Raw genomic sequence first — 24,393 nt, 5'->3', positions numbered from 1 at the left:
TTCCCTTCTTTTTAATGCCCAAGGAAGTGAGGAAAATGGGAAAAACAGTTCTCATTGCTCACTGATGTTCCCCATGCTCCACTGATTGTCAGAATTAGTTTGACTTACCCTGATGAGATATTAGTATGTAGGAATAGGAAAGAAAAATAAAATTTTCTTCATTCCTTGAATGATTTTAATTGGAACAGATTACTATAAAGGTGGGTTAATCTAGCAGGAATTTATTAGCATTTACACTTCACATATACATGGGAGAGACTGAGGGCATGGCATGAGTAATTCAACTAAGAAATGGCTTCAGTTTTCAGTTTGTGTAGCATCTTCATCAAAGAAGAGTAACCTTCTTTTACTTGGCTGCATTCCTTAAACAAAGGACAGTTGGAAAGATTGCTACAAGTAAGGGCTTCTTACTGAAAAATGTGTGTGGATGATAGGAGAAGCGTCAGAGTCTGAGAACATTCTCTCTATTTGTGAACATTCCCACTGCTAATGGAGTTCACTGACACAGTGCTGCTTTCTGTCTCTCAATGCTTCATGGACTCATGTAGGCACAGTAACATGACTGACTCATTTTGTTCTCTTTCATATCATGACACAGTCACATGTATAGGAGTAATATACTTTCTATTTTGATGATAGCACATTATATTCCAGAAAGAAAATATTTATTTCTTTTTTCTTGGATATTTTCTTTATTTACATTTCATATGTTATCTCCTTTCCCAGTTTCTGCCCCCCCTGGAATGCCCCTATCCCATCCACCCTCCCCCTGCTTCTATAAGGCTGTTGCCCCAGCCACCCATCCAACCACTCCCTGCCTCCTTGCCCTGGCATTCCCCTATACTGGTGCATTGATCCTTCACAGGACCAAGGGCCTCTCCTCCAATCGATGTCCAACAAGGCCATCCTCTGCTACATATGTGGCTGAAGCCATGGGTCACTCCATCTGTACTCGTGGGCAGAAAGGGAATATTAAGAGTCAATCAATTATATGTTCAACCCAGTCTGTCAGAAACATGACAGAAATTTCCTTTCAAAATTGCAAAAATAACAACAGCAGCAACAACAACGAGTGAATTGATACTTGGATCTGCAGTTTCTTTGTCTTCTCAGTCAGAGATCAAAACCCAGCAAGTAAACAAAACATTACAAATTACTCGAGTCAGTTCTAAAACAAAGGGGTTGTGTACACATTAAATTGATGCCTAGTTAAATCTGTTAAAAGATTACTTATATTTGCTTCTTCAATGTATCCTGAATTTTGTTGTTTTTAAACTGTAATGTTTATAGTTAAAATTGCTAAGCTGATAAAGGCCACAATCATGTATCAGTATGTGCATCAGTACAGGGGCTCTGAGATGTTAGCAATCACGACAAATGGAAGCCACATAGTTTCTTCTTTTTCTTCCCTTCCTTTTTCTGGTTTTAGTCTATTTTTCAATTATGTTGTAAAGAACATGGAGATATCTTCTAAAAGTAAGTCAATATTCAAATTTAATTACATATTCTCTAGGAGTGCTTAATGCATCTAAGATATGGTCACATTTTACAGCTCTTTGGAAGGGGTTAATGGTCAGCTTGGAATATGCTTTGTAGTAGGATTGTCGATATCATGTTGTCTGCAGAGTCATGGCATCCTGGGGAAGACAAATTAAACACCACAGGATTTTAATACTAACAGAAATTAGATTAGAAAGAGATACAACAGTGGGGGTACAAATTCAAGAGAAAAATAAAGTAGATCAAATCATTTCTTAGAGCAGGGCAGTTACTTAGTTGTCCACTCAAGTCGTAAATTTTCTCTTATAAATTACCTTCTTGTCTTTTGAAAGAAGTCAAAATAGAAAACTTAAAAATAACACTACACCATCCTGCATTTTTTAAGCAGACTATTGTAGGATAAGCTTGAATCACACAGAACTTACATATCTTTTGAGATTGACTTCCTTTATACCTACATAAAATTTTAATAAATCAATTTCAGATAAGGTGATTTGATTTCTTGTATGATTTCATGCTCTGATTACTATTGCATAGTTTTATTTTACTATGTGAACATAAGATTTTAATTCTAAAAATATAATAATAGCAAGAGAACACATTTCTCCTTATTGACATAAAAGATTAAATATTTACAACAATGAAAATTCTTCCATCTAGACTTACTGTTTCACATTTCTTTTGCTTTAACAGTAGGATTTAGGATAGATTTGGCTTCCATTCTTGAATTTTCTGATAGATTTACTACATATTTGTGTATTCATAAGTAACTTGTCTCCTATACTTTGTACTTTACATAATGGTATACTATTGAGGGGAGAAAGATTAACAGGAGAGAAATATGCAAATACATGTAAGTACATTTTAAGTAGTATTCAAATTTTGTGAAAGATCACAAGAGAAGAAAATATGCATTTATATACTTAAGTCTGAGAAAATATGAGCAGCTAAGAAAAACAGTGATTTGATAAGACAAGACACCATTGCTTGTCTCTATGTCCTGGTTTCTTTAGAAATAACAGCAAGTACAAAGAAGCTGCTTCTGGGAGAAAGATTCTATGAGTTACCATGTAGTGAGAGTAGAGGGGAGACAACTGTGTTTCTAATGTTTTCCTAGGTGTCAAAGTATTTTAAGCATGGTAGCTCCTGCTGAATCCCACCAATATTGGTTCATATTGACATCAAGAGATACATTTAAAATTCTTCTAAAACATATCTTCGCATTTTATACTGTGGCCTCATTATTCTGAGATATTATTGTCTTTTTTTCACACTATATATCCTTTAATAATAGAAACCAGCTATACAGTAAGAGATGCAAATTAAACCTCCTTGACATTGCAGTGATTCGATCTCACCTGTGTATGGGGTTTTTTAATTATATATTTGATTTTATATCTTTCTTCAAACAATTTTTATTAGATATTTTCCTCATTTACATTTCAAATGCTATCCCAAAAGTCCCCTATATACTCACCCCGCCCTGCTCCCCAACCCACCCACTCCTACTTCCTGGCCTGGCCTTCCCCTGTACTGGGACATATAATCTTTGCAAGGCCACGGGCCTCTCCTCCCATTGATGGCTGATTAGGCCATCTTCTGCTACACATGCAGCTAGAGACACGAGCTCTGGAGGTACTGGTTAGTTCACATTGTTGTTCCTCCTATAGGGTTGCAGACCCCTTCAGCACCTTGGGTACTTTCTCTAGCTCCTCCATTGGGGTCCCTGTGAGCATGTAAATGACTGTGAGCATCCACTTCTATATTTGCCAGGTAGAAGGGGAGCAAAATACCCATGGAAGGAGTTAAAGAGACAAAGTTTGGAGTTGAGATGGAAGGAAGGACCATCCAGAGATATTATTTTCTATATGTTTTATATCAGAATTCAGAGATAGTCTTTTTTTTTTTTTTTTTTTTTTTTTTTAATCTTTCATTCCCTGGGTTTTAAAGTTTAATGTCACTTTGTAGACCAGGCTGGCCTCAAACTCAGAAATCCGCCTGCCTCTGCCTCCCGAGTGCTGGGATTAAAGGCGTGCGCCACCACGCCCAGCTCCAGAGATAGTCTTTTATATTTATTATATGTCTCTTTCCTGTATGATAACACTTCTTTATTCATTATCTTTTTTTCTGTGGGTCTGTATTGTTACTCACTGGCTTGTAGTCCAGTACATCTATGTTATGTATCAAGTTTCCAGATACCTGTGGGTTTGCTTCTGTCCTCTCCATTCCTCTGCTTTGGAAGGTTTTCACCATTCTGCACATGTTGAAATTACTAGTGTGCTCCAGAGTCTGAGAAACAAAGGTCTTAGTTTCCAAGGCTTCATAGGATTGACATGATTATTTCTTATCGGTAGTTGCATAGCTGAGGAAATCAATATATTGAAATATAAATTACAATTAGAGTATACAAGTTTAGTGTTCTGGACTACACTGCTGCTGCTGTACTGTTAATCCTCAACACCACAGTTTAATAATTAATGTGTTCCATATCCTTTACCATACACTAAGGCTAATATTATTACAGTATGTTTTTCTTCAGGAATGCCTTCAATGTTTGAAATGAGCTATTTCATGGAAATTTTAAAGCTAGCTTGTTAGTTTACATTAAAATTAAACAAATTTCTTCTTTTATATTGAAATTAAATATTAATTTAGGAAATTTTGACTCTTGTTTTCTTAATTTCATTACTATGTACTTGTTCTCAATTCATGAAGACTTCATGCTTTCAATGAAACTCAAATATTTTCTTCATAAAGGTTTTATATATACAGAATTGGTACCATATATATTTTGAAAGAAATGCTTTTAGCTGTTTTGAATGTGACTTATTATTTTAATTTTGTTTTTTATGCAATTAATACAATAGAAATTTTCACAAAACAATTATTGAACTTGGTTTCATCTCAAATGATTAATCTTGATCATTTAACATTTTTGAGTAGATATTAAAATGGATTGGATACTTGATTGTCCCTACAAATCTGGATATGGAAATCCCAGTTAATGGTGTGATGGCATAAGGAAAGGGCCTTTTAAGAGGCAATTGTACTAAGGATGCACAGTCAAATTGAATAAAGTTAGTACTGCTATAAAATAAATCCTGGCGTACTCACTTATCACATTAAGTCAAGTTCCTTGACCTTAGAGCAATACCAGCTCTTAGTGTCTAAGCAGAAAACCCTTATTTTAGCTGGCTGCATGGTAGGTTTTCACCCATAATCAGCTGGTCCCTTTTGAGTTAGGTGAGGCAGTAAGTGATGTTGAATTCTTATGGTAGAGCCAGTCTACTCACTTCATGGCTGTAGAGTAAAAGAAATAGAGAAATGACTGGGACATACAACCCCCTTTGAGGGCTTGTACATAGTAATATAAAGTCCTCACCAGCCTTCGCTTTTCAAGTTTCCATCATCCCCCAGCCTTGAATGGAAACCAGCCTTCAATACCCTACATGTATGGAGCCCCTTAGAGACATTTTAAAGCCAACCCATAGCAGAACTCATGGGCCATGTGCAGAAACCATGGGCACTGTACAGTTGTCATGTAGGAACACATCACCTAAGCCTGAGTCTTGGTTTTTAATTTGCAAGACACTAGAAGTTTTATGCAAAAAATTGCTGTTGTTGAGAGACTGCCTGGACTATGAGATTTTATTACACCAGCCCAAATAGATTAAACAGCTATTCCATCTTCAGAGAGTAAAGTATTTTGCTGTTCTTATTCCAATTCTTAGTCTTTTTATTTCTATTTCTCAGCAAAATGCATTGATTATTCCAAAAATACCTAGTAACAGCTTTCATCACTGCCTCACCTTTCGTATACTGTTTTTTAATTTCTTTGATTGTTATTTTCCCCCTTTTCTAGTTCCTCTTCCTTCTTTTAAGTATGTAAGCAGAATCCTTCTCAATACATTGAGAATATTTGCCAACTCACATGTATATCACTGTATGTTATATGTTGTATGAATTTATAATCAAAATATTCATAGTTCTAAATGATTTAATAGCATGGTGAATACATTAACTTTTTTATGAATTGTTAATTATAACCTGTTTAATTTCATAAATAAGATAGTGAAATTTAAGAGTCAAAATTACATTTAAAACATTCCTTCATGTATGCTTGCATTAAAAGTCATTTTTAATCATAACAGAGCAAAGGAGTTCAAAATCCTACTTACTTGAATCAAGAACAGTACAAATAGCAGCATTTATTGCAAGTTTTCTATCTTTAATTGCAGAGTCAAATGTGAATTAATGTGAATTAGTTACTGTATCTTTTTTGCTCTCCTCATTGATAATGCCAACACAATACAGGAAATACTCTGTCCTGGAATGTGAAAATGTTTTATGAGAATTGAGAATTTGTTCCCTTGTCTCTATAACAGATACAAGACTTTTGCCTGCGGGTGGTCTTTGAAAAGTGAGAAGCATTAAAATGATATCAGGAAGAAAGGATCTTCTCCTTTGCCTGTCTGTATCCATGCTTAAAAAAAGTGTGAAAATGACTTCATTGTTTTCAGTTATAACAATGTTTCTCTGAAAATTTAACATGCCTAAATAAAATGCAGTTTACATTAACATAAGATGACTATATATTCTACTAAATATCTAAGATAGTAGTAAAAGGCCTGATACAATGTTCCTCCAAATGAGAATCGACAATAAGCACTGACATAATGTGCTTAACCTATTTTATCTTTGGTTTAAAATATAAATGCATCATGATTCAATCTATCTCTCATATCTCAGCTCTGTATGACATTATGATTCAAATAATGATGTCGGACTATGGTCCTCTTTCCTTCTGAGATTTGAATACAATGTTTTATTCTAAATAAATATTCATGTTGTTTTTTCATATTGTTTTAATCTCTTGATAATATTCTGATTATATATCCTCACTGTGATTTAGATTTCCCTCAAGTTGCTTTACTATTTTATTTTTGAAGGGATGTTACTCCTTCATTAACTCCTTACATTGTGGTGCACATGGAGTCTGTGGGCATTGGTGATATGTCTGAAATTCCTAAGCTTCCTTTTATCCTCTTGATGTGTAAGGCAATATCTATGCTCATTTGTGTCTTGTTTCATAGTGACATTTTATTCACTATTTCTCTTGATAGTCTCTATGTCCAAACTCTATCACTGCCTTCATCAAAACAAAAACAAAAACAAACAAACAAAACCATTGGTATGTGGTCCACATTCATCATCATCCTTGCTCTATATCTCATTAAAATTTCAAATCAAAGTGGACACTGATAGACATACAACCTATTCCTGGCCTCCTGTCCTGTCTGCTGCCTGAGAATCAGAGAATGACTGACTACAGAGTTCTTTCTAGTGTTATACTACATCAGACCTTGCGTATGTATGAGAGACTTCTGCTTGTGCCACAAAGTGTGCCAATTTCCTGTCTACAGGACACACAATTTTGTCTAGTTCCAGCATTAGGGCCCTAACTCTCCTCTGAATTTCACCCTCATATTGATGTATAGCTGTCTATCCATAGAGTTATGAATTCTTCTAATAAACTCACTACTCCCAAAAGCAGAAACAAAACATCTGACGTGACCAATGTTTCTAATTTTATGACTTATCTAAATATGATGCATGGCTATTCCATCCAATGGGATTTCTAGAAAGATTTTTTTTTAATTTTCTTTATTCTTTGGCCATAAATTCTTCCTAAAAAATGTAAGACCAGAAGAAAATAATTCTTCATAATTCTTGTACCTCATCTAAAATTTGAAATCATTTACATTTTTGTTATGTCTTTCAGTGCTGGGCATTAAATTCAGGTTGTCATGCATACCAGTCACACCTGTTCTGCCACTTACCTGCATTTCCAGTCCTATTTTATGTTGATCAGTTTTCAAAACTACTTTATTGTTGTGAAATGATATTAAATCACAAAATAGCATATGCTAATTGATAAGAAATATTGATTATATTTAATCTCGTGAAGTAGGAAAATATTGACCATCTCTATCACCACTGTTAATGTGTTTTTCTTGATATTCTAGAGCACCTGTTGTGAGTATGTATGTTCAGAAAATAGAACCTGTATCCTCACACACACACACAGTGTTCACACTACCACTAAGATATAACTCTACCTACTTTTTTATGATATGCTTATCTATGACATTTTTAGGGATTTTCAAAAGTCTCCTGGCTTTTTAAGTTCCTCCTAAATAGTGGATGTTTCTCTGATTTTGCATACAACTCACTATGCTGTATAAATATGAATTTACCTAGAGCAATTTAGGGTAATTTCTCTATCATTAGCCATTTGAAAGTCATTTTAAAATATATATTAAGTTACCTACTAGAATAGATTTTGAATAATCTTCTGTGTATCGTTCAATGCTTTAGTGAGCTCCAGTTATTCCAAATAACACTTGTGACAAATATGGTAAATAAAAATATTCTTCATAATCTCTTTGACTCATTGTGTGTTATGACTGGAATGTTAATCTAGTTAACTAAACTTGACCATCTGTAGGAGAGCAAGAAGCAGGAAGCTTCCTATTACAGGCACCTGTAAGACAGTAAATCATGAGCCTGTGCAGACCCATAGCTACTGGCAGAAAACAGAAGGCTGCAGATCATACACAGGAGCACAGTAGACTACTCACAGCCTTATGGAGGCAGAGATCTCCAAAAGCCAAATTAGACCTGGCAACACGAAGAGCCAGGTAACGACTGCTCATGTGTATACTGGATGAAGAATCCTGTAACCATAGGATTTTCCACCTGTGCCCCAGTTCTCAAATAACAACTCAGTGGCTTATTTTTATTTATGAATAAAATGCCTAGGCCATAAGCTTTGGCTGGTTCCCTGACTAACTCTTAACTTACGTAACCCCTTTGTTCTAACCTGAGTTCACCTACATAGCTTGTTTCTTCTTAGTTTCATACGTTCACTTTCTTCAGTTTGGATAGCAAATCCCTTGCACCTGAATCTATCCCAGAGTTCTGCTCTCTCGACCATAAATCCTGCCTCCTATTTCCTGCCTTTTGCTAATAGGCTATCAGATTTGTTAAAGTTTACTTGTTATTGTTTTGTTTTGCTTTTACTTTCATATCATCACATCTTCCCAAGTTCTTTGATGTTCTTAGGACATGATGGGATGATGCTAATTCTGAGAGAGTCCTATGTTCATGTTATTATCATGATGCATTGATTAATAGTAGATAGAATAGTGGATAGAAACTATTTTCTATCCCTTTTTAAAGTAAAAGTTTCAAAAGCTTCCATTAGCATTTGACAAATACACAGAAATTCTTGCCATTTTTTTTTTTTTTTTGATCCAATGGTAAAGTACCTGTAGTGGTTTGAATGAAAATGCCACCATAGGCTCATTTATTTGAACATTTGGTCCCCGGTGGGTGGGAGTATTTAGGGAAGTTTTCGATGTTAGAATTTGCTTGAGGAAATATGTCACTGGAGGCAGACTTCAACATTTTAAGCTGTGGTACCCCATCCATTTGCTCTCTCTGCATCACGGTTGCAATTCAAGACATGAGTTCTCAACCTCTTGCTTCCATCCATTCCTGTCACCTGATGCCACGCTATCATGGAACTAGAAGCCAAAGTAAACTCTTCCATAAATTGCTTTGGTCATGAGTTTTCATCCCACTATCAGCAAAGTAACATATCCAGTGTCAGGAATACTCAATAAATTAAGAGCAAAGTTTTACTGAAGCTCAGTTTTCAGAACTCTGGATCTCTAAGAGCTGTTCCTTTTTTATTTACTCATTTGGCCCTGGAAGGAAAACTACATGATGGAGGGAGAAGAAGGTAAAGCAAAGCTCCTCAATTCACAGTGAGCAGGAAGCAAATTAAAAACTAGGAAAGAAAATTAATTGGTCTACCAATAGTCCCACAGCCCTTGTGACTTAACTCCTTCTATCAGACCCAGATGGAAGTGATTTTCCATTTTCCAACAGTGCCACAGGTGGCGATGGAATTTTCAACAAATGGGCTTTGGGGAAATTTTAACAATAACATCATAGTACTTGTTTGTTTTTTACATGTTTAATTCTGAATGTTCCTAGGATCTTCTTTGTGTCACTGCCTTTGAAATGTCATCTTTTGTAGGACTTTGTACAGCTGTTCTGTTTTTCACTAAATGGGGCAATTAAATTCTGACCTTTCATTAACTTCATTTATGGAAATGGCTTTTTTGTGTGTAATTTTTATTTCATATTTCTATGCATTTTAAATTTTTTATGGAAATCTGTTTTGTATGTATTTACCTTCCAGCCTTATCATCTAATTTTATTTATATTTTCTACACGATTACTTTTTACTGTTTTTTTTATGTTGTGTTCCAACAAATTTAGTTACTGACATTTATTATGAATTTGTGGGTGTTTTGGTATCAGGATATTTAGATTTACTATGCCCTTCATTCATTGTGTTGCATTTTATTTCAGAAAGAATGTCAATTTAATTCATTTGAAACTGTGTTGCTGGTTTCTACATAATTTTGAGCTTCCTCCATGCTTCTGTTCTTATTATTTGTGTCACTGTAATTTACTAATAAACATTTTGTGGAAAGCTTAAAGGTTGTAAGTGTTTTCACTTGTTCTCCTTGTAATGACCTGATAACAACAAAGGTCACCTGTATGTCTATAATCAACAAGACCAAGGACGGCTAGGAGCTAGATCTCACAACATTCAGTTTCAATCTCGTTCCCAAAATTAGTTTCAATTCTTTGTGATGAAAACACTGCATGATGTAATTTTGATTAACCAAGAAAAACAACTAACAATTTGGTTTAATTTGAAAAGTTTTTTTTTTAATCTTAAAATACTTAAATTAAAAAGCATAAATGAATGCAATTGTAAAAATATATTAAATTTTTATGTCTATGATTATCTACATTCAAGTATTTATATTATAACATATAATTGCTTAAAATGCTGGCACATGAAAGAATGCCATTAGCTCTTTCTTGGTCTTGCAATATAGTTATTAATGGCAATGAAACAAAAATATGCATATATTTATAAGATAGTGTTAGGTATATGAAATGTGATTGGTACAATTGAATTGTTATAACCAATACTAGTAATCTTCTTATGTATAATCTGAGGAAATATTTGCCTTTTTTTTTCTACCCATGATGGATTTGTGTACTTTATTGTGCCCTAATAACTATAGTAAGTGATTAGACATTCGTTTTTTACTAAGGAAGTATGTTAGATAGTTTTATGTCATCTCAACACAAGTTAAAATCTTCTGAGAAAAGGAAACCTCAACTAAGAGGATGCCTCCAGAAGATGGGGTTGTAGGCAGACCTGAAAGCACTCTCCTAATTAGTCATTAATGGAGGAGTGGCCAACCCATCGTGGGTGGTGTTATCCCTTGTTCAATAGTCCAGTTTGTATATGAAAGCAGGCTTAGCAAGTCCTGAGAACAAACCAATGAGGAACATCCCTCTATGGCCTCTACTTCAGCTCCTGCTTCCTGCCCTGGATCTTTTTGATGAGTTGTATGGAAATGTAAGCCAAAAACAAAAAAATCCTTTCTTCCCTAACTTGCTTTTTTTGTAATGATGTTTCATGCAGGAATAGAAACTCTATCTAAGACAGGTTAATACCAGGATTGGATTGTGGTATATTGCTGTGGCAGAGCCAACCATGTTGTTTTGAGAAAGATTGTAGAAGGACTTTGAAATTTCTTCAAGAGAAGCCATTGAGAGTTCAATGCTTGGTGAGCTGATCTATAAGAGCTTGTATGATAACAAGGTTAAGGGCAATGCAAAAGTGAAGTTTCTGAAGGAAGTATAAAGACTCTTATCAGGGTCATTTGTTATTTTGAATTAAGATTTTGTGGTTCTGGTTAGCTGTGCCTGAAGAAATTTTTGGAAAATTTCCCTGGGAATCAGCCCACAGAAGCTTTGTTCCAGAGGCAGCCGAGGCTGTAACTCATGCTGGAAACCAAACTTAGCAGTATAAGAGTCACCCAGAAGGTATTGGTTTTGAAGGCATAAGGGGTCAGTCATGAAGTTGTAGCCTCAGTGACAATTTGAGATCCAGGATTGAAGGGGACATGAAAAGAAGTTGAAGCTTGGGCACCATGAAGAAGGACTATGAGAAGTTATTAGTAAAGGTGTATCCCAGCAGTTTGGAGGTGGCAGTGCCATGGGATGCCCACCAAGAACACCAGTACCTATGGAGTGGAGCCAGTTGGATCCTCAAAGACAAACTTATGTGTTCCAGAAAGAAGAGCCAGAGAAGTGACCCAAGGCCTTTGGAGGAGTACCAAAAATTGTGAGTGAATCCCAGAAATTGGACATATAGTTATTTCCACTTGTAGAGTTTTGTTTTGCTTTCATTTGATTCTGTCTGTGTCTTTGTTCATCTCTCTTGAAAAATGAGAGTATAATTTATTTTACAGGAGTGCATAGTTTAGAGACTGAATCTTCTTGCATGACTTTGGATTCTAAGAGAGACTGGATATTTTATTTATTTATTTTTATAATGGAATGGCAAATTTTACTTATTTACATTTCAAATGTTATCCCCTTTCCCCGGTTTCCCCTCTGCAAATCCCCTATCCCATCCCCCTTTACCCTGCTTCTATGAGGGAGTTCCCCCACCCAACTACCCACTCCTGCCTCACCACCCTAGCATTCCTCTACACAGGGGCATCAAACCTTCACAAGACCTAGGGCCTCCCCTCATATTGATGCCAGATAAGGTCTCTTCAGCTCCTCCAGTCCCTTCCCTAACTTCTCCACTGGACTCACTGGGCTCACTGTGCTCAGTCTGATGGTTGGCTGTAAGCATCCGCATCTGTATTGGTCGGGCAGAATATATCAGGAGACATCTATATCAGGCTCCTGTCAGGAAGCACTTCTTGGCACCATCAATAGTGCCTGGGTTTGATATCTACATGTGGGATGGATCCTCAGGTGGGTCAGTCTCTGGATTACCCTTCCTTCAGTCTCTGCTTCCCACTTTGTCTACATTTCTTTTAGACAGGAACAATTCTAGGTTAAAATTTTAGAGAAGAGTGGATGACCCCACCCCTCAGCCAGGGGGCTATGCATAACCTCTGGATATGGTTCTCCTTCCCCTCTGTGGCATATTACAGCTAATGTTATCCCCGAGGGGTCCTGGGAGGCTTGCTTTCCTGGAATCTGGGACTTTCTGGTTGCTTCCCCCACTTCCCCATACCCCATTCCTACACACCTCTGTTCAATTTCCTGACCCTTTGTACATCTCCTCCACCTCCTACCATATCCAATTCTTCCCCTCTTTTCCCCTACCCCTGTTCTCTTCCTCCCAAGTCCCTACTACCCTTTACTTCTCTTGATTATTTTCTTCCTCTGTCTAAGAAGAACTGAAGCATCCATTCACTCTTTGGTTTTCCTTCCTCTTGGGCTTCACGTAGTCTGTAAGTTGTATTGTGGGTATTCCAGGATCTTTGCCTAGGATTGGCTATTTTAAAAAGGCTGAATTTTAATTGGTTTGAATTTGTAAATATTTTGGGATTTTAAAGTAATAGTGTATGGGAAAACTGACATTGTCCATTAATGATATACACATATAGACTCCGTTCTACTGACTGCTTTCCTAAGTATTTCCAGTACAAGGATTTACACTTCTATTCCAAATGAAATGATCTGTCTTGTTTGTAGTAATCAAAATTGGACATCAACCTGAAGTAATCCTAACATGCATAACAATAACAGATTAAAATGTAGATTCATCCAGTGGAATAAAACATTAATAAATATTACCAGTACCTAAATTTACATAAAATACAAATAAATTTCACAGAGGCAATGTTTTGAAAGCTAGATACAGCAGAGAGCCTACTTTTATTTCTTTTTCTCACTATTTAATAATTGACAAACCTGGGCACAGTGATACTTAGTAAGAAGTGACTGGGAAACAGATGCTGGCAAAAGAGGAAGATTCTAGAAAGCAGCTCCTATAGCTTAGTCTTTGAATAAAACTTGAATTATTCCTCCAAATCTATTGTTTGTTGTTGTCATTGAATCTTGTGAACCCAGACATTGTTTTTATTATGTTGTGTTTTCATTGAAAACATAAAAACAGATTTCCAGCTTATGCTGGTTTTTATTTTCCTGACAATATTAAAAGAAGAAACTTTGTGTGTTTTATCCAAGTGATAATTAAGGCTAGAAGAGAAAATTTGGAGATATTTGGTTGTAAAAACTCATTTGATTTTTAAAATAGTAATAAATTTGCTAAAAAAAAAATGTATCAAGCTATAAGTCTGTATAAAGCCAGAGATAGGTAGCCAGTCTTAGAATGAAACTATTGTCATCTCTGTGTCAACACTACTACAACTGATTGTTGCCACCCTTTAGATAGACTGGCCAGGACTCATGCAATATGAAGACCTCATGTATCAGTCAAGAGTATTAGGATAAATCTAATGAAAGACACTTAAGAAAGTGAGTATCTATGTCCATTGCTGAAAGGTTATCTATGTCATCATTTCTTCATATACTACAGATTTCCCAGAACTGAAAAAGTATAGATTGTTATTGAAACTCAATTATAATCATTTAAACAATTACGAACTAATAATTTTGAGCCATGTCATATACATATAACCACAAATATAGCTAATTACAGAGGAGTGTGCATTGTGCTGCCATGTATTTCTTCTTCCCAATTTTCCTGTTGTAGTTGGTGGTGGTGTTTTTTTTTTCTACCCAGACAAGCTTTTCCTGTATAAAACTGGTTATCCTAGAACTTTTTCTGTATACCAGGCAGGCCTTGAACTCAGAAATCTGTCTGCTTCTGCCTCCTGAGTGTTGGATTAAAGACTACCACTTGCCACAATTGCATGACTTTTCTCATTTTTTTAAATAATGATAAAATTTGGGCAAAATGACACTTGGTAAAAATTGGTGACCAGAGTGGGGTTATTTGAAGTTGAAATATATAGTGCCAGCTCTTTCTTGTATCTGAGCACTCAGTTCCCACCTGGTACACAGCTTTAAGCTGAAATCACACTGAAAACAGTGGTATAAGCCTGAGGTTTCTTAGCTTGGATCCACATCCTCTCTATGCTCCCACTGTGAATACGATGGGACAAACCATTGAAAGCTATATGCCTTCCCAGTTCAAGAAGGGCTGTATTCCCTCAGGCATAAATAAAAATAAGTCTTTTCCTTCTTAATTTTTTATGTCCCAGAAACTAAAAAAGTCATCAACATAATAGCACAGTTTCACTGTCCTTATTCATGAAGGTTGTTGAAACATCCTTCCAAAGTCACCCTTCACTTTCATGCCATGGCCTTAGTGGGGTCTGTGCGTTAAAATGGTGTCCCTTGTCTGGTCTGCCACAGGGCTAGGGCTGCTTGTGGAGGTGGGACACTGAAAGCTTAACTGCTTGTACCCCACGCCACTGGAGGACAGTGGGCTGTAAGAAGCCACAGGTCCCCACTCCAGCGGTGAGGAAGCACAGTCTGGGGTACCTGTGGAACTGCTGGAGTTTGGATTAGATTCTCGGGTACCTTTGGGTGCCACAGAAAAGCAGGCTCTGGGGTCCCAGGGCCTGCAAGAAGGCAGAGAATGACAGGTTCTAAAATTCTTGGACATCACAGAAGCTGCTGGATTCCTCAGAAGAGCTGAGAATGGAGTGAGGGTCTGAGGAGTTGGCTCTGGCTGGGGGCCAAAGAAAAGTAGGATGGAAGAGGGGGCTCAATCTGGTTCTCTCAGGGATAAGAGTGTCCGTGGCTTGTTCAGCAGGTGGCTGCTTGGCTTGGTGGCTGTGCCTGAGAGTTCCCACCAATTAGGTGTGTGGCTCTTTAGAGGAAGACCTGCTTCATTGTTTCCCATGGCAGGTCCTGATGAGAAGAGGCAGTCTATGGTTTTAAGATGTTTACTGTCAGGTGGAGAGCTGTGATGAATGAAATCCTTACCCCACTTTCTCAGGGGGAGCCTAAGGTTAAATACCTTTTGCAGGGAGGAGTGTCTCCGAATGGGAGCTAAGAGGGTAGTAGAGGCAGAGAAAGGCAGAAAGAGGGAGAGATTATAGAAGTAGAGGCCTGCCATGGCTACATGGAGAGAGGGGAAAAGGGAATGCTGAAAAGGGGAGCAAGAGGTTAAGATAGGCAAGATTAAGAGAGGGAGGAGGGGCAAGCATCCCCTTTTATAGTGGGCCAGGCCTACCTGGCTGTTGCCAGGAAACTGTGAGGGTGGAGTCCAGACAGAATGGCAGGGGCTTGGGGTGTTGCCCTATGTGACTGATGACCACAGAATTATGGAGAGCTGAGACCTCCTGTCAGGAGAGGTGGTTTAGCTTTCATTGCAGGGAATCTGAGTGGCTGTAGACATTTGTGCTCTAGCTCCTCCATACAGGCAAGTGACTGGTCTCATCTTCCTAATTTTAATATGCTTTTCACAATTTACCTACCTAATAACATGCCTGATTTTCATTAATGATAAAAAATCTTTTCTGAACGTTTCTTCTTTTGAGGGTTTTTGTTTGTTTGATCCTCAACCAAAATTTTAGACACTGCATTCAGAAAATTGTCAAAGGAGTTGTAGTTTCCAAACATTTATTCCTGCTCTCTTTCTTCATTAGATAGTATCTGTCTGTGTTGAAATGCATGTTAGGGCTGGCAACATGACTCTATGGGTAATAGTGGTAACAATGTTTGCTGTGCCTCTGATCTCAGCACTGATGTCAAGACAGAAGTGGGAATATAGCTCCACACAGCTGTCCTCTTCCCTCACAGGCACACTGTGCAATGCGTATATGCATACACACACAGAGACACCCATACACTAAAAAATAGATATAAAAATTAATATACCCTTACCACGGAATATCCTAGGTGTGTTAGAAATTTTATTTGTCTTGGAAGGCGTTGTAAGAATTAAATTAATTCTGTGCAAAATGGCAAGAATTGAGTTAATATTCCTTAAATCTTAGCTTTATCTAGCAATTATTATTGTTATTATTAATTTTGATTTACATCATTAATTCCTACAAATAAGGGTAGAACAGAAACAGAAAAATTGAGAACTAGAGGAGACTAAACTTGAAAACCTTGTCTATATTTCTCAAGACTGATTGAGCAGAACAATAATGTCACTGAAGATGAATAATACATTCTAGACAAGGTAGGTACACTACACTTACCATTGCCATGGCTTAGCTCCCAGATTGTTGTCTATTGTTGTCTAATCGGTTTATTAACACATTATTTTTCCTTTACATTACTTTATCATTCCCATGAGTATAATTACAAAACTTCATTTGCCTTTTAAAAAGATAAAGTTGTAACATCTTATCAAAAAATAGTAGACATAAAATTAAATTTTATTATATGTAATGCAAAGTCTGCCCTGCTTTCTTTGACTCTGTACACAGAAGCATTACTTTAGTTTTATGTTGATGTATCTATTTATGAGAAAGTAGGGCAGATAATATGCATGTGTGTTTAGGTATGTATAAGAAAATACTGCTAAAAACATTAGTTATCTCAATGTTTCACCAATATCATAAAAAGAATAGATTTCTTTGACGTATTATAAATGGTGCTGGTGCAATTGGCAATCAGCATGTACAAAAAACACAAATGAATACATTCTTATCTCCTTGTACAAAGCTCAAGTCCAAGTGGATCAAGGAACACCACATAAAACAGATACACCGAAACTAATAGAGGAAAAAGTGGAGAAGAGCCTCAAGCACATGGGCACAGAGGGAACATTTCCTGAACAGAAAACCAATAGCCTAGGCTCTAAGAGCAACTATAGACAAATGGAATCTCATAAAATTGAAAAGCTTCTATAAGGCAAAGGACACTGTCAATGAGACAAAAAGGTCACCAACAGATTGGGAAAAGATCTTTATCAATCCTATATCCAATAGAGGGCTAATATCCAATATATACAAAGAACTCAAGAAATTAATTCCAGAGAACCAAATAATCCTATTAAGAAATGAGGTACAGAGCTAAACAAAGAATTCTTAATGTAGGAATACTGAATGGCCGAAAAGCACTAAAGAAATGTTCAACATCCTTAGTCATAAGGGGAATACAAATCAAAACAACCCTGAGATTCCACCTCATACCTGCCAGAATGGCTAAGATAAAAACAAACAAACAAACAAACAAACAACAGTAAAATAAAACAAACAAAAAAAAACCTTACATGATAGCAGACGCTGGTGAGGATGTGGAGAAAGAGGAACACTCCTTCATTGTTGGTGGGATTGCAGTCTGGTACAACCTCTCTGGAAATAACTCTGATGCTTTCTCAGATAATTGGACATAGCTATACCACTCCTGGGCATATACTCAGAAGATGCTCCAAAATATAATGAGGACACATGCTCCACTATGTTCCTAGCAGCCTTATTTATAACAGTCAGAAGCTGGAAAGAACCCAGATGTCCTTCAACCGAGGAATGGTTACATAAAATGTGGTACATTTACACAATGGAGTACTACTTAGCTATTAAAAACAATGACCATGAAATTCTTAGGAAAATGGATGAAACTAGAAAATATCATCCTGAGTGAGGTAAGGCGGTCACAAAAGACCACACATGATATGGGCTAAGTGGATATTCGTCTAAAACCTCAGAATTCTGAGATAAAATTCACAGACTACATGAAACCCAAGAAGAAGGAAGAACAAAGTGTGGTCCTTCTTAGAAGAGGGAACAAAATGCCAACTTGGGAGGAAATACAGAGACTTAAGGAGCAGAGACTTAAGGAAAGGCCATCTAGAGACTGCTCACCTGGGAATCCATCCCATATACAGTTACCAAACCCAGACACTATTGTGGATGCCAAGAAGTGCTTGCTGACAGGAGCCTGATATAACTGTCTCCTGAGAGACTCTGCCAGAATTTGACAAATACAGACATGGATGTCTGCAGTAAACCATGGACTAAGCACAGGGTCCCCAATGGAAGAGTTAGAGAACGGACTGAAGAAGGTGAAGGAGTTTGCAGCCCCATAGGATGAACAACAATATCAACCAACCAGAGAACCCAGAGTTCCCAGGGACTAAACAACCATCCAAAGAGTACACATGGAGCGACCCATGGATCCAGGCACATATGTAGCAGAGGATATCCTTTTTGTACATCAGTTGGAGGAGAGGCCCTTGGTCTGTGAAAGCTGATTCTCCAGTGTAGAGGAATGCCAGGCCTGGGAAGAGGGAGTTGGTGGGTGAGGGAAAACCCTCACAGAAGCAGGGAGAGGGTGGATGGGATAGTGGGTTTTTTGGGGGCGAAACCAGGAAAGGGGATAACATTTGAAATGTAAATAAAGAAAATATCCAATAAAAATTTTCAAAAAATTAAATTTAATTTAAAAAAGAAATTCTAAAAGCATTAAAAGTATTTCAACACTAAATCTACTGGGAATTAAAGAAAATGTAGTCAGTAAAATCTATTTTGTGACACATCTTCAAACAGAAGAAGAAACTTGATTGAATCTATCTCTATCTCTACATCTATATCTATGGAAAGAGAGAGAGGAGAGGGGGAAGAGAGAGAGAGAGAGAGAGAGAGAGAGAGAGAGAGAGAGAGAGAGAGAGAGAATTGGAAACATGTATCAAATTTTATGATCCTTCCCTTAAGGCTTAGGGAATAGAAAGCTCATGGAAGAGGGTGTAGAAAGATTGTAAGACCAGAAGATCATGGCTTTTGTTGTGAGACTATATTTTCTATTAATGCCTGCAGCTATAAAATGCCATCAGCATGACCGTTCAAATGTGAACTGAATAAGGACATCACCAGTGGTCATGCCAAAGCAAGTGGGGAAAAGCGCGCAAGTCTGCAGCCCTATTCACAGACACATGGACAACTGAGGAAAGCTGGGATCAAGTGTTCTTGTCCTCGCCAAAGATGAGTACAATGTTTGCCCAGTGCTAAATGATCAGCCTTGAAAATACACAAAAAATATAATACGTGAATGCATGTAAGAACAATGCGTTTGAAGGGAGTCAGGAGGGATACATGGGAGGGTTTGAAGAGAGGAAAGGAAAGAGAAAATACAGTTAGAATGTCTAAAATAGAAATATAAACTAATATATTTTTACGATTTCTCAGCAAGCACTCTCAACTGCTGAGTCATGTCTTTCCAGCTACCTGATTTATTCTTTGTCAAATGCTGTCTGTCTGATCACCTGGGATGACCGTCCTCTGGGGAGAAAAAAATCCTTCGCCTAAATTGAGATTCTTTAGCTCAGCTCGATACATGCTTACTGTGAGAATGAAAAGCATCTCTCTCTGTTGTTATAGGGTTCTCCTGGCTGGAGGCACATAAGCACAAAGTCATTTAAATTCTGTAGCTCCAGAAATAAAAGCCAAGTAATGAAGAGAAAAAAAGAAAATGGATGGATATATTGTGATGTAACTTGCTTATCACTGACAGTGAGGACCTGACTTTTGATCCCAGCCCAATACAAGATGCCTGGGCTGGGTAAGTGTTAAACTCTGAGGGATATGATTCCGTATTCTGGCCTCCAAGGGTAGATATATAAGTACATGTCCATGTACATATATGTGCACAAACATATACATACATATGTGCAAAGGAATAAAATATTACTAAAAAAGAAGACTAAATCAGGTAACTGATAAAAATTTTAGGCTGCAATAAAAGTGCATTCAAATGTGTTAATTAGGATCCTGCTCACAGAAATACCAACTCAGATGTCAATATTTTCCTTCAAAAATACATTTGTATTATGAAACAAATCTGCTCACTTTCTGGCCACTTTCACTGAATTCTTATCTGGAGCACTGCACTTATTTGCATGTGTTTTATAACCTTTGCTTGGTATTATTTATAAGTTCTTCATCAAGTGCTAGAGGACTTTGTGCTTTATTTGTAATATATTTTACTTTTAACAGTTCTGTGACTTTCAAACGGTATCAGTGTTTTTGTATAATTCAACCATCCTGATTTTCACTATTGATTTATGAGATTTAGACAGCCCAAGTTCTTATCTTGTTCATCTTCGTCAGCGCTGAACTCACTGCTTAAATGAATTGTGTTTATTATACTTGCAGGTTGAATACATGGATAATTCACACATTTAATATTTATTTTATGAGATACTCATGTATTGTGTTGAGAGAGTATAAGTCTCTTTCGCATTAAGCTAATATCTACATTTGCATCATACAACATTTTTCAATAATTCATCATTTACAATTTATAATAAATAATCATCCTTCCTTAATTCTTTAGTCCTACATGTAATATTCACTAGCTTATATCAGAGAAACCTTTAAGATGTGTTTTATCTTAGATAAACACATATGTGGAGCAAATTCTTATGTGGACTCCCAAAGAGTTTTATGTGTTTTAAACAAGATTGTCAACCTCTGATCCTTACATAAAGTAAATATGCTGCCATTGTTAATTAAATTATACATAATTCTTAAAATATATTCAATGCATCCTCAATACCATAGACATTTGGTACTCACCACTCTCTACTTAAAACATTAATTTTAATCTCTTTATTATTAACTGAAAATATTAAATGGTTGACTTCTCTTAGAACTTAAGCATTCTTTCACTTCCTCACAGAAATTTATGTTTTCAAATGAAAAAATAATATTCATAAACAATACAGTAGGAAAATAAATGGATCTTTCAAAGTAAAATTAATTTGTAACTTTTTCAGTGTTTGTGCCAACATTCAGAAAGTACCTTATCATCAACGTAAGCTTTCAATAATTAATAAGTGATGTTTGCCTCCAAGTTTTGTGAAACAAGCAGGAACTGGAAGGTGAAGGCTAAGGAAAGATTGGCCATAGAGAGAGAGAGAGAGAAAGGAAGACAGAGACAGAGAATGTGAGAGTCAGACAGAGACAGATAAAGAGATAGGAACAGAGAACAGAATCTTTATCATGATATCTGAAAAAGCACAGCCTCATATCGAGGCTGAGGACCTGACTTGGTCTTTGAAAGCCACAAGAACTACATTGTGCTGCCCTCTGATCTCCATATGTGTACCATGACAGATAAACTGACTGTTGTCATGAAGTACAAAGTTAAAAAGAAAGTGAGAATAAGACCATGTGCATGGCCTAATTTCCTGGAGGCTTGCTGGCATCTGCAAAACTAGGTAGGCCTCCTCACCCCGAAGTCCTTATCTGCCAACTCTCATGTAAACAGCCCCAGCAGTGGTAAACTGCATCCACTGCCCCATGCTCTATTTCCTGCTGCCTAATCATGCATGCTTTCCTGGAGGTCGCAGAGATACCTGGAACCCCAAGACATGCTGCTAAGCTGGTAATAGGAAAGGCAGAGGTAACTTTTGCACACAAAACCCTGGAGCCAAAACAAGCTCCGTAGAGATACCCTACTGGACCTGAAGACTTTCTGGTCGCCCAAACACCAGACTACTCAAATCAGAAGAGCTAGAGAAAACAGAAACCAAGGGGAAAAATTTAAAATCCACACATCTAATAAAGATAAACTCAGAAATCTGCACCTGTACCTATAATAATCACATAACTCAGGTGAGCAGTGTGAAACTTAAGAACACAATCTCCAATATGTAGGGTTATAAGTTAACAGCTGATCCCAGCTATTCCACTACAGCAAGCCCTAGATATTAATAACACAGCTGAAACACAAGAAAATGACTTTAAATCCAAACTTATGAAGAAGGTACAGACTTGTAAAAAGAAAATGAATAAATCCCTATAAGAAATATAAGAAAATATAATCAAACAGGTAAAAAAAAAAAAACTGTATAAGACCTGAAAATGGAAATTGGAAAAAAACCAAAAACCAAAATCAATCAATCAAACAAATAAACAAACAAAATAGACAAACTAAGGGAATCCTGGGGATTGAAAACATAGGTATAAGTACAGAAACTACAGACATCATCAACAGAATAAAAGTAATGGAAGAGAGAATCTAATGCATAAAAGATAGGATAAAGGACATCTATACACTGGTCAAAGAAAATGCTAATTCTAAAATGTTTCTGAAACAAAACATCCAAGAAATATGAGACACTATGAAAAGATCATACTGATTCTTGAAAATCATAGGAATAGAAGGGTAAGATTCCCAGCTTCAAGGCCCAAAAATTATTTACAACAAAATTATAGAGAAAAATTTCCCAACGTAAAGAAAGAGATACCTATGAACATATAAGCTTATAGAACACTAAAAAGATTTGAGCAGAAAAACATTCACCTGCCACGTGATAATTGACATGGTAAATTGGCATGATAATTGGCCACATGATTAATAAATGTACAAAATAAAGAAAGCAAATGGACTCAAGAAGCAAATTAGAGTAGCCATTCTAATATCAAATAAAATAGACTTTTAACCTAAATTAGTCAAAAGAGCTGGCAATGGACACTTATTACTCATCAAAGGAAAAAATCAATCAAGATGACATCTCAAATTTTAATATCTATGTCCCAAATGCAAGGGCAACCACATTCATAAATGAAACATTACTAAGGCTTAAATCACACAACAAATGCCACACACTAATAGCAGAAGACTTTAACACCCCAACCTCACCAATGGACAGGTCACCCAGATGGAAAGTAAGAGAGAAATGATGAAACTAACAGACAGTTGACCATATAGTTGGTCATATAGCAAGTCTCAACAGAAAGGCCTGTTGGAAAAGGACTTCAAGTTTTTGATGAAAAAAATTGGAGAAGATATCAGAAGATGAAAAGATTTCCCATGTTCATGGATAAGTAGGATTAACATAGTTAAAATGGACATTTTATCAAAAGCAATCTGCATATTCAATGCAATTCCCATCAAAATCCCAACACAATTCTTTACAGACTTTGAAAGAACAGTACTCATCTTCATATGGAAAGACAAAAAAATACAGGATAGCTCAAACAATCCTGTACAATAAAATAACTTCTAGACGTATCACTACCCCTGATTTCAAGCTGTACTACAGAGAAGTAACTGTAAAAATCACATGATATGGAATAAAAACAGACTATTAGATCAATTGAATTGAATCAAAGGCCAAGAAATAAACCTACAGACACTATACATTTTTTTTTAAAAAAAGCATCTTCAACAACAGGATATCTGCATGTAAAGGAATATAAAAGATCTGTAACTATCACCCTGCACAAAATTCAAGTCCACATGGATCAAAGACATAAACATAAAACAGTATATACTGTATGTGATAAAAGAGAAAGTGGGGAGTGTTGTGAACATGTTGTCACAGGGGAAAACTTCCTTCACAGCACACCAACAGCTCAGACACTAAGATTAACAATTATCAATTTGAAGCTCATAAAGATGAAAGCTTCTGGAAGGCAAAGGTCACACTCAAAAGGACAAAACAGCTGTCTACAGAATGGGAAAATATCTTTACCAACCCTAGATCTAACACAGGGCTGATATATATGTGTATATGTATATGTATATCCAAAATATATCAAGAACTTAAGAAACTAGATATCAACAAATAAAATAATCAAATTAAAAATGGGAAACAAAGAAATGTGGAACATTCTTAGTCATCAGGGAAATACAAACAAATACTACTCTGAGATTCAACCATACATCTATCAGAATGGCTTAGATCAAAAACTCAAGGACAGCACATGGTGGTGAGGATATGGAGCAACAATAGGGACACTTTTTCATTGCTTGTGGGCATGCAAACTTGTGTAACTACTTTGGAAATCAATTTGGCAATTTCTTAGAAATTTGAGAATAGTTCTTCTACCTAAACACCCAGCTATACTATTCCTGAGCATATATCAAAAAGATGCCCCACAATACTACAAGGGTCTTTGGCTCAAATATGTTCCTAGCAGTATTATTTATAATATTCTGAAAAGAACCTAAATGTCCTCACCTGAAAAACAGATAAAGCAAATATGG

The sequence above is a fragment of the Mus pahari genome, chromosome 2, assembly GCF_900095145.1.
Source record: "Mus pahari chromosome 2, PAHARI_EIJ_v1.1, whole genome shotgun sequence".
Taxonomy (NCBI): domain Eukaryota; kingdom Metazoa; phylum Chordata; class Mammalia; order Rodentia; family Muridae; genus Mus; species Mus pahari.
The sequence above is the reverse complement of the archived record's forward strand: the minus strand, read 5'-3'. Positions refer to the sequence as shown.